Source organism: Crocodylus porosus, unplaced genomic scaffold, assembly GCF_001723895.1.
Source record: "Crocodylus porosus isolate Cpor-Errol unplaced genomic scaffold, CroPor_comp1, whole genome shotgun sequence".
NCBI lineage: Eukaryota > Metazoa > Chordata > Crocodylia > Crocodylidae > Crocodylus > Crocodylus porosus.
In genome coordinates, this window is record NW_017728918.1 from 13589071 (window position 1) to 13600096 (window position 11026).

The 11026-nt window shown below is 41.3% G+C and overlaps 1 long non-coding RNA gene across 1 annotated transcript in view; it reads left to right on the forward strand.

Moving 5' to 3' along the window:
* The window catches only part of LOC109312180, a 15960-nt gene extending 6280 nt beyond the window's left edge, over positions 1 to 9680 (forward strand). Inside the window, exon 3 of the long non-coding RNA XR_002101715.1 lies at positions 9671 to 9680. This is a non-coding gene — a long non-coding RNA (uncharacterized LOC109312180). The remainder of the gene's footprint in view (positions 1 to 9670) is intronic.
* Positions 9681 to 11026: the final 1346 nt, after the last annotated feature.

Sequence of the window (11026 nt, forward strand, 5' to 3'; positions counted from 1 at the left end):
ATTTCAGTTTGCTCCACGGAAACAAAAGAAGCAATTTCCAGTCCTCCAGCATCCCAGCTTGCACTGCTCCCAGCCACTCCCCTCCACCTAGAGCAGGGACAGAACCCAAGTGTCCTGGCTCTTTGCCGCACCCCTGCTTGCCAGCCCTCTAGTGGCAAGTTGGAGCTGTGCAGGCAAGAAACAGTATTAACACTTAACATGTACCTGCTCATGGCACAGTCTAACTTTAACACTGCTCAACATTTCACAGATTTAGTGGGCGCAACTACACGTGTCCCTACAGTGCCGTTGTTACTGTGCCATTATTTAGTACTTGTTTTTGGAAGCACTAAATGACGGTTTGGTAACAGCCCTTACTGCATTGTGCTGGCAGCGGACAGTTACATTAGCCGCTATATCGCCATAGCAACACGCTATAGCGAGGGAGCTCATTGCTACAGCAACATAGCATCTTATGCAGATGCACCCAGTATGGTCTAAGAGAAAGCTTTGTTTCAGCTGGTGTACCCCTAACTTTCATGCTCAATAGCGACTGATGCAGTGCTCCCCCAAGCATTTGTCCAGTCCCTTTTTGAACCTAGCTAAAATAATGTTATGTCTTATATTTAGTGAAGAGTAAGAAACATGGCTAGTGGCCTTGTTTTAGGAAGGAAAATTGAAAGAACTAAGTTGGGAAAGGATGGGTTAAACAACTCAGCCCTGTATATGGAGGGCAAAGTATATATCAACGACTATTACACTCAGCTTCCTGAACTGCAATCTGCTTCTTTCCTGAAGCACAGACCACTGTAAATGCAGTAGAGAATCTCATTTAAAGAGCCTTAATAGAAACTAGAATAATGGGATGAAATATAGGGGAAGAAGATTTAAGCTGAATATCAAGCCAAAGCTTCACATAGTGAGATCTATTAAAATATGCAATAGTGCCGTAATCTAAAACAAGAGTAGACAAAGCACTGGAAATGGCTCTCTCAGGAACAATTCTGCATTGGCAGGTGTATCACTATACGACCTTCCAGCCCTAATTTCTATGATGCTATGATATTGCATCATTTCATCTTTCTCTCTCTCTGCCCTCAGTTCAGCCTTTTCTGTTACAAAATACAACATGGGAAATATTAGCTTTCTGGGTGATGAGGAAGTATGTGTGTTTGGATGAGAAGTGCCAGGATTTTTCCATGACTTCGATTTCTGAAAAAAAAACAAAAAAAACTTGAGATCAAGGAAGGATGTTCTTGCACTGGCCAGGGATTTAGTGCCCTGCCTGTTCAGTCACTGATTTTCAGTATGACCTTCAGCAAGAAACTCCCACCAAGAACCCCAAAGAGACTTAGGCTCCGTGCTACTTAGTGTCGCAATACTTATCTCCTAGGCCAATTATACAATGCTTGGAGAAAGTTAGATGCCTCACAATGGGACTCACTACAGGCAGCACGCTGAGGAGGGACCTGTTCTGGGTAGCCAGTGGGAAACGTGGAGTTCAGCCTTAAACACTGTGCCTCTCCAGGATCAGTCATATAACTCAGTACTATTGGGAGGCACTTCTGTGTACTGGGAACTCACAGCCCTTCACCTTCTCCAAGAAGTAAGTGCCCTAGGTACTTTTAAAACACAAGGAGTGGCCAGCTCTTCTCCTGGGGGTCAGAAACCATGTGCAATAGCCAGGGCTGTCCCTAGGAGGGGGGCAAATTGGGGCAACTGCCTCAGGCTCCATGCTTTGGGGTGCCCCACAGAGCCAGGAAGCCATTGCATCTGGCTGCTTGCCACCCCTCCCACTCCTCTCTGCCACTGCATATAGTCCCCGCACAGGCTGATTTGCCCCAGCCCCCACGCCTTGCTACAGCCGTCTCTGGCAATAGCTCAGAGTTTAACACAAACACACTGCAACTAGAATATCTAAGTTCAATTTCTCCCTGCTGCCTAAATGCACTAAAACTCTCTCTTCTACTTCCCAGAAGTGTCATGACTATTGCATTCACTTGGAAGAGGGAAGAACAATACCTACTCAGCAGCAGCCCATGGATGTCAGCTATTTGAGATGTAATGAATATCAAGTCCTTACCTGAACCCACTACAGGGATTTGTGCTCACACACACTTTCCCTCTGAGGACTTGACAAATCACAAGGCCACCCTGGGAATAACTCTTGTCCAGAATCTCGCCTGCTTCTTACGCATAAACCACTTCTGCCTTAAAACTGAGGGTACCTCACTAAAGATCTTTGCAAAGTTTATCGTGAGTGTTGACCTTTCAGTGACACTTGTACAACTGTCCATTAGTAATACCTGTGAAACTACATACTTCATGTTAGAAGGGAGGGTCAGTGAGCCCAAAATGTGATCCACCTGCCCACTTTAACCCCAGACAGTAAAACCCAGGCCAAGAAACAGTAAAAAGAGGTATGAATGTCCCCCAAATCATTCAGCATGCACACAAATGGGGGCCAGCCAGTCCAGGAGGATGGTGCTGAAGGGTGGTGTCTCACTAGGAAGGTGGTGAAGCACTGGAATGGCCACCCAGAGGGGTGGTGCAATCACCATCCTTGGAGGTTTATAAGGCCCAGCTTGACAAAGCCTTGGCGGAGATGATCTAGTTGAGGCTGGTCCTGTGTTGAGCAGGGGGTTGGACTAGATGTGACCTCCTCAGGTCCCTTCCAACCCTCAATTTCTGTGATTCTGTGGATGTTTATAGACACGCTCAGGGGGGAGGGGAGGAAGGCTTAATTAGAGTATATAAGTGCTCGACTAATTTGAGTATATCACATGTATCAGCGTTCTTGTGCTGAAAACTGGTGGTGGGGCACTTTCGCTAAAGCTTGTTTGATGAGCTTTAGTTAAAGTGCCCCTGCCACCATTTTTCAGCATGTGAACACTGATACATGTGATGCTGGAGTCTGCTAGAGTGCAATAATTACCATGCTGCAGCAGACTCGATGAATCGAATCTGCTCTGCCGTGTTGTAATTACAGTGTGTCAGAACAGCCTCTCTGCTCATGTTTCTAAATAAGGGTATGGAGTCAAGAAATACACAGTTACCATTATAGAAGATAACCATAGCTGAACATGCATAACATAAGCAAGGTTACAACAGTATAAAATACTTTAAAGGTTTTGGGAGCAGGCAGTGGGAGCTCCAGTCCCTTTCTATCATTCTGTGTTTCCGATTGTTAATTGTAAATTGCTAATGATATGCTTCATTTCCTCACACATTGTCCATCTCTTTTGTAGAGGTTGTCAGTTCTTTGGGGCAGGGACTTTCTCATCCAGGGTTGCCATACTGCTGAGGCACACACCCTATAACTTGCTCTCTTCCTCCTGACTCCATACATTTCTCTCTCTTGGCTGCCCAGAGGGCCATGTTCAAAATCAAGAGCTGATGAAGGCTTTGGTTAATACTAAGCACATGACCTGTGGCTAAAGCACTGTTCTGGAAAGCATATTATGGAATAAAGTGGAGGGCCTACTAAAGTCTAGCTCTTCTACCTCCCTAGTGAGTGGCTCTGACCATTACTGACACAAATTATGGGAGGACTATCGTTTTCTCCTCTTAACCTATCTGGCTAAAGCACAAGCTGCTGAGCATGCTCCATAGTTTAATGAACTCTTGTGGCTACCCTGCACGTGGAATAGGACAGCAAACTGTGAGTAGGTGCCAAAGATGGCATTTACATGGTTTGTAGCTGTCATTTAGGTGCATATAATGAAATATGATTCTGCCCTTAGTATCTCCTATTTCTGATACATAGTTATTAGCTGACCTTTTCTTAGAGAAATCTTTGGACCTCTTCAGTCCCCAGGAGTGATATTTGGCCTGTTATAATGTGATCAGGAAAAGGAAAATTACTACAATTCTTGCTCTTGGAACACATTAAAATAATCAATCCTTCTTCACCTAATGCTTTCCTCGCTTAGGGTTCACCATGGCATTTTGTTTCTATCTTTCACTTTAAAATGAATGAAAGGCATTGTGCTTTCATATGCAAGCATATCTTCATTTTTCAGCTTTGTTCTTATTTTTGAGAGATGATCATAATCATATGCTTATTGTGAGCGCTGCAGGGTCTGAACAGTTGAGGTTACCATGCCAGCTGTGCCATTTTGCACAAAGCTTATGCTTGGGGAATGAAGGAGCAGATAGTGCCTTTTAGGCATGGAAGAGAACATAGCTCATGTTTCAGCAGGAAGCATGTTCAGGAAGAAGTAATATGGCTGTTTCGGTGTGGGTGAGCTCCTAGACATAGATTTCATAGTCATAGCTATTAGGGGCTGGAAGGGACCTCGCAAGATGATCGAGTCCAGCCCCCCTGCCATAGGCAGGAAATCTGCAGGGATCAAATGATCCCAGCAAGATAAACAGCCAAACACCTGCCTAAGACTTTAAGAGGTTCTTCATGGAGAGAAAGCCACTGCTCAATGTGGAGATGGACTCTGACCAAAGAATCCAACCTATGTTTTTCAATTTTACAATATGATAAAAATTTCTACGATATGATTAAATTCCCATGATATGTTGACAATTATAAATAGTCAAATCCTCTAATTTTTCATCAGATACAATTTCAACGAAAATTTTGATCAGTCCTAATAATAAATGATGAATGTCTTACATGAATTGCCAAAGAAGAAGGTACTTACATATGAAGTTATGATGTTGCCCATTAAAGGCCAATAACCAATAGTTTGGCTGCAAACTTCACTGCAAACAAAAACAGGCATATTCATTCAGTGATTGATGTTGTTTGCTGTTCGGTGATGTTGACTGAATATCATACTTCCCTATTTTTACTTTTTTTTCCCATTTTTAATTTTGTTGCCTAATTAAAATCCCCAGTGTAGAGAATATGTAGACCTATGCTTTGTTTATTTACATATGCTAGATATTTTTTAACAAAAAGAAAAAGAAAAATGCTTGCTGAGGTTGGGTTAATAATTTTGCATGGCTATAGTTGTCACTTTTTCTGGAACTCATTCAATTTGCAGATAAATACAATTAAAAAAAAAAAAATCACACGCACTTTCAAGAAAATGAACCATTAGTATTCCAGCCTTGTTAATAGTGGCCTCATAGCTTTTTGAAATATTACTTTCAACCAACGATAAGCAATGCACTGTAAGAGATACTAATCAAGTTATATGTTTAAAGCAAAGCAGCATATTAGTATTGTATATTATATTACAAGGAGTTCCACAATAATTTATAAAGTATTAAAAGTATAATCTAAATTATAATGGTGTACTTCCATCTGAAACACCCAATGATTCTAATACTGAAGCCACACTAGAAATTTAAGAAGAAAGCCAGTTCCCAAGATGCCTCTGAGAAAATGAAATCTATTAGTTATTGTTTATATGTGCTACTGACCTCTACTGGAAGGATATCAGGCTTGCTCAACTGTTTCTCACTGGCTCGTTTCTCACTAACCAGGAGAGAAATTCCCATAAATTCCAATAATATTTTAGCTAATAAGGGTTTTCTTATACAGTAGTTCAAAACGTAGTTTTCAGTCAGAAGACCTGGAAATTATATGCCCATTATATATTGACATGTAAAGTTTGACCGTGGTTCTCTAATTGTTAGAACAAATAAGCATTTCTACTCTTTTTGAAACTTGTCACAAATTCTGTAATCTTCTCAAGCAGTCTGCTCCTAGGTTTTGCATCTCGCCCAAACGATTGATAATGTTGATTCACATGCTAGAAGTACGCTGTATTGATTGAACCTCCAGTGCTTTCAGCAGTTAATAAATCCAAGTTAACTGGCTCATAAAAGGGAAAGACGCAATAACACTGCATATATTAATTGTGTTTTCTAAATTAAACATTGCTGACAAATAGAAAAGGTAGAACTATCTTCATTAATGTACCAGTGGTTATTGCAGGTTATGTTAACAAAGTTCAACAAACTGTCTCCAATGTCCCCAAGATGTCCATAAAAACAAATTAGCCTGGGGAGACATAAACTGCTTAGGGAAATTCAAATGCAGAACTGTTCTGGAACGTAAAGCAAACTGATAGGCTTGTTGAAATGATTAACAGTGACCTAGGTTTGGAACAACCCCAAAGTGCTTCACATACCCATAATTTAAACTATAAATTCTTTGGATTGACCACAACCGACTCAGGTGCCAGTTCTGAGTTGAGAGTGATTATTTAACCTGAGGTTTATTTTTGTTTGAAAATGAGAGTACATATTCCTGCCTTTAACCACTCATTATGTGACCATAGATATATAGCAGAAACCAAAGGAAGTTATTCCTGTTTCTTATGGAAGTAAGGTAATGTTAGGGGAGGTATACGCTGATTTTGTCCTTCAAATCTTGCTGAGTGGCTACAATCCTAATTCCTTGTCACTAAAGGGAGAGGTGGGGACTTTCATGTATAACCCCCCTTTTACTATAATGCAATATTCTGAAAAACAAAACAAACAAAAAGGGAAAGAAAAAAGAAATATTTAAATACCGTCCTGACTTATGCAAGAAGACTAACTCTGTGTTTCTTCAGCTCTTAAGTTTTATATCTGTCCCTGAGTAGGAAAACACTAGACTTAACCCACTCCCCAAGAGTATCATTATCCTGTGTGACCAGCCCATGGTGCTTAAAATGGATATAGGCCAAGTGTTGAGCATGATAATATATGAAAAAGATGAGCTGGCTGATTTTTAACAAGGTGAAAACATCTTTAAATCAGTTTGGAGTGTTCCTTCACTGTACCTGATTTCTTTTTTTATTTTGATATCCTTTCCCCTAATAGTAGCTACCTCTGAGTGTTTTGTTCCTATAGTACAGGGGTTTTCTACCCTTTTTAACAAGTGTACCCCTGGTGGCTGGACGTTGAGTGGGAGGTGGGGGTGGTGTGCAGCCAGATGTAGAGCTGGGAAGGCGGAGTGGAGTGCGGCTGGACATAGGGGCATGGTACATGGCCAGATGGGGAGTGGTACAAGAAGGGTACATCACCAGTCCTGGTTTGTACTGAATTCAGTGCTGTTGGTATGTGCTAGGCACATAAACAGCTGCTTCTTTCTGGGCTGTCCATCCTCCAAATGGAGGAGCTACCTAATGTAAACCTTTGAGTCAGAAGCATGAGTTCTGAAAGGGGTGAGGTTTCAGACAGACTCCTGTACCTAGCATTTCTTATTTATAGGTCTTTAAATGCCTCCTTCTGCAGAAACTCTGAATGGCCCCTTAGAGGTGCCTAACTCCTCCACTGATTGTAGGGAGAACCGCCTGCCCAGTCCTGTCACTTTGGTTCACTCTCCTTGGGTAACGCACCTATTTTTCATCTAGCTGAACTGGCTGTGAGACCAATTTCTGCTTAACTCTGTTAGTTCTTCATCTGAATTTAAAAGCTGTAATCATATTGTGCCATACTTGCTCACACTTTGCTCTAGCCATCCCTTTTGGGGGTCATCCAATTTTAAAAGTGCATGAGAATAAGAGGTAAGGCAAGCTATAAACAGATGGACAGAGCCTCAATTCAAATAAATAGATGCAGCGACAATGGCTTTTCATTTATCTTTGCTCTCTGCAAATATTTAAGAAAAATGTTTTCTTTCTGTCTTTTTCTTTCCTTTTCAGAAAATCCCAGCCCTGTGGGAGGTTTGCCTTTGACTTCAGTAGAGGCAGGGCTGTCAGACTCTTGGAATTTACATTTCAGGCTCAGGGAAAAGCAGAATGGCACCAGGGGCCTTCTCTCCCATCCTGTTTCTCGTGGGCAGCAGCTTCTTAGAATACAACTACACCACAGTCTCTTTTTTTTTGCAGTGAAGTGTAGACATGCCAAAGCTTTGCATTACCTTCATTCTCCGTTGACAGCAGTTCAGCCAGGATATGGTGGAACACAACGCAGGCTGCAACCCCTTCCCCACAACGCGGGCTACTGGGGATTATAATACATATTTTGTCTCAATAATGATATCTGGGTCATAATCCAAGTGCCTAAATTGTAGGATCAAAGAATCCTAGTGTTGGAAGGGTTTCCCAGGGTCATCTGGCTCAACCCTGTGCATGACTGCAGGAATGCTATTACTAAATCATCCCTGACCAATACTTATACAGCTTCTTTCTGAAAAGCTGTAGGAGAGGGAGATTCCACAGCTTCCCCGGGCCATCTATTCCATTGCTTCACTGTTCTAACAGTAAGGGAGTTTTGCCTTCCATCGTATAAATCTGCTTTGCTGCAATTTAGATCTATTCCTTTGTGCAGTGCCCTCGGCAGCAGGGGAGAACAGTTGTTCTTCCTTAACTTTATCAGCCTTGCAAATATTTGAAAACAAATCCCATGCTCTCCCTTAATCCCCTTTTTTCCAACCTAAACTTGCCTAGGTATCTAAACCTCTCCTCATACGGCTTGCCTTCTAACCCCTTTATCATTTTAGTTGCCTGGCTCTGGACCCTGCCTAACTTCTCCATACACTTTTCAAAATTCAGATCTCAGAACTGCACACACTACTCTTGAGGAGGGCTGTTAAACTCACTTGTGTCCTGGGCTGGATTTGGATTGTGGGATTCCAACACGGGGCTTGAGAAAGCAGTGACTTCCACTCCAGCTCTGGCCTGAGGTATATGGCTGGGGCCAGAGCCACCATTGTGTGCCTTGGATCAGACCTGGAGCAGCTACTGCCATATGTCCCAAGCCGCTCCAGCTCCAGCTCTGACTCCATCATGGGAAGGCAGAGTTATGGAAATGGCAATAGGTGATGGGGGTGAAGAGCAACTGGAGCTAAATCAGCCTTCGTTCACCCTTCTGATGCTGCTCGTCTTGTCCACCAGGGCCTGCGGACCACAGATTCTGCATCAGGTCACTCTCCCTGGCCATTCTCCCTAACTTCTGGTGGTCTGCCAGCTCAAGGGACTGAATAAAGCAGCTCTGTGGGCCACATCTGGCCCACAGGGTAGATGCCTGACACCCCTAACCAGTGCTAAACAGAATGGCACTATTGCCACTCATGCCTACACCTACTACTTCTATTGATTCATCCAAAAATTTTTTTTTTTCCATGGCTGCATTATATTGCTGGTGTATGTTGAGTCTATGAGCCACCAAAACCCCCATATCCGTCTTGGAGATGCTATTCACCAGCTAGTTACCGCCTCTTCTGCATTTGTGCTTTTGGTTATTTTGCCATAGGTGTGGCTAACTTGCTGATTTGTTGATGGCGATTGCTTCATTTATATACTTGTCCATATCCATAGTGTAATTTTTTTATCATTGTTTACGCAGCCGTACTGAAGTTTGACGACTCCCAAATCTTAGAATAGTGTGTGAGAAGGCAATGCAGCGATTCAGTTTACATGTGTGTTTTGGTGTCTTCTCCTCCTCTTCCTAAATGAGTTTAGGTTCCTTCTGTACCTTTTAGGGTGAAGGGGAGTTAAACTAAATATTTCTTCTGTGATAAAGAAGGAAATAATCCCAGATGTTAAAGCAGGTTGTCAGAAACGTTGACAAGTATAGATAGAATGTGATTTATGGACCCTTAACTTTTTAAATTAAAATCTTATATCCCTAGGTAATACAGTAGTGCTGGTGTGCATTGAATTCTGGCACTGCATTCCAAATTATCTATAGCACATTAATTTACCAGAGACTTGTTTCAGTTGTTTGAGTAAAATGGACAAGATAAATTGAATTAGTGTGATGTATAAGATTGGGGGAAAAATAAAAGCCCATGAAGACTGACAAAGCTAAGGAATTAACTTTTACAATTTGAAATGCTCCTTGTAAAACATAGCAATGCTGGGGGACATGCTTCCATTTTCATTTCCTATTGCTCTGCCATAGAATAGGGTATTATGTTTAGGGAATCCAAGCCACTAAGATTGTGTAATATAGTTCCTAAAATATCCACCCTGCCAATCTGCTTAACTACATCTTCCTTAAATTGCTGAAATGTAAGTTTGGAAACATAACCATTGTCACATCAGATTGGACTAGTTGCCCATATAGATCAGTATCCTGTATGTTACGATGGCTAGTATCAATCATTTAAAAATTATGTGCAAGATTCCTATACAAGGGAATTATGAAATGACCTGTCCACAAGGAAAGTTCCTTCCCGACCACCATTAATTGTGGGTCAATTTATATCTTGAAATTCTTGGGTTGGGTATATATTGTTCCACATTTTACTCATGATATGAAAAAAGGGAGTGAACAGTGTTGTGATATAATTCACAGGTCAGACAAAGTTATTTTTGTTTGTCAAGAAGCAGTAGATGGTGAGGAACCTTTAAGAGTCTGAACTAAGCCAATTAAATGGACAGCACAATCACAAATGAAATTCAGTATTGACAAATGCAGGGTCATATTGCTTGACAGGGATAATTTGAATTGCAAGTTCATATGGCAAACACATCTTTCTCAAAGTTACCTACTTTGAGAAAAAGAACTTGGGACTCCATGTATACAGATCATTGCTGCAGAGTTAAAGAAATTCAACGATAACATACGTAAAGAATGCGACATACATATAAACAATGGATCAGACACACTGTCCCTAAAATATTTAATCTGTGAAATTCACTGCAATAAGAAATCGTTCAGACCAACAGCTTTGTAGGATTAACCCCCCCTGCCAAAAAAACAAAACAAAGAGGTAATAAAAGTATCCACAGTATACTAGAGAGTAGTATTACAAACAAAGTGACTTAAGCTTCATAGTTTAAGCCAAGCACTAAAGTTCCTATGGTCAGCTTAATCCATAATTGTTCCCTTGGAAATGTCTTAAGTCATTCTTTGGGTCACTAGTCTCTATTGAGTACAGTTGGAAAAAGAGAAACTGTGTAAGAGGGGACTGCTGCCTTGTTCTGGTACTGAAGTTTCTACTTTTCAATAATTTGATGGGCATCAGAGAAGCACTTTAACACTTGGTTACATCTTTGAACAAAACCCTGATTCCAAGTGATTTGAAATCCACCCATCTCTACCCACTGAACCCATATCTCACACTGAAAATGTTTTATTGTGATTATTTAATATTTACATGTAAACAGCAGGATATAAACCCTTCTACTGGGATCAGAATTCTGTT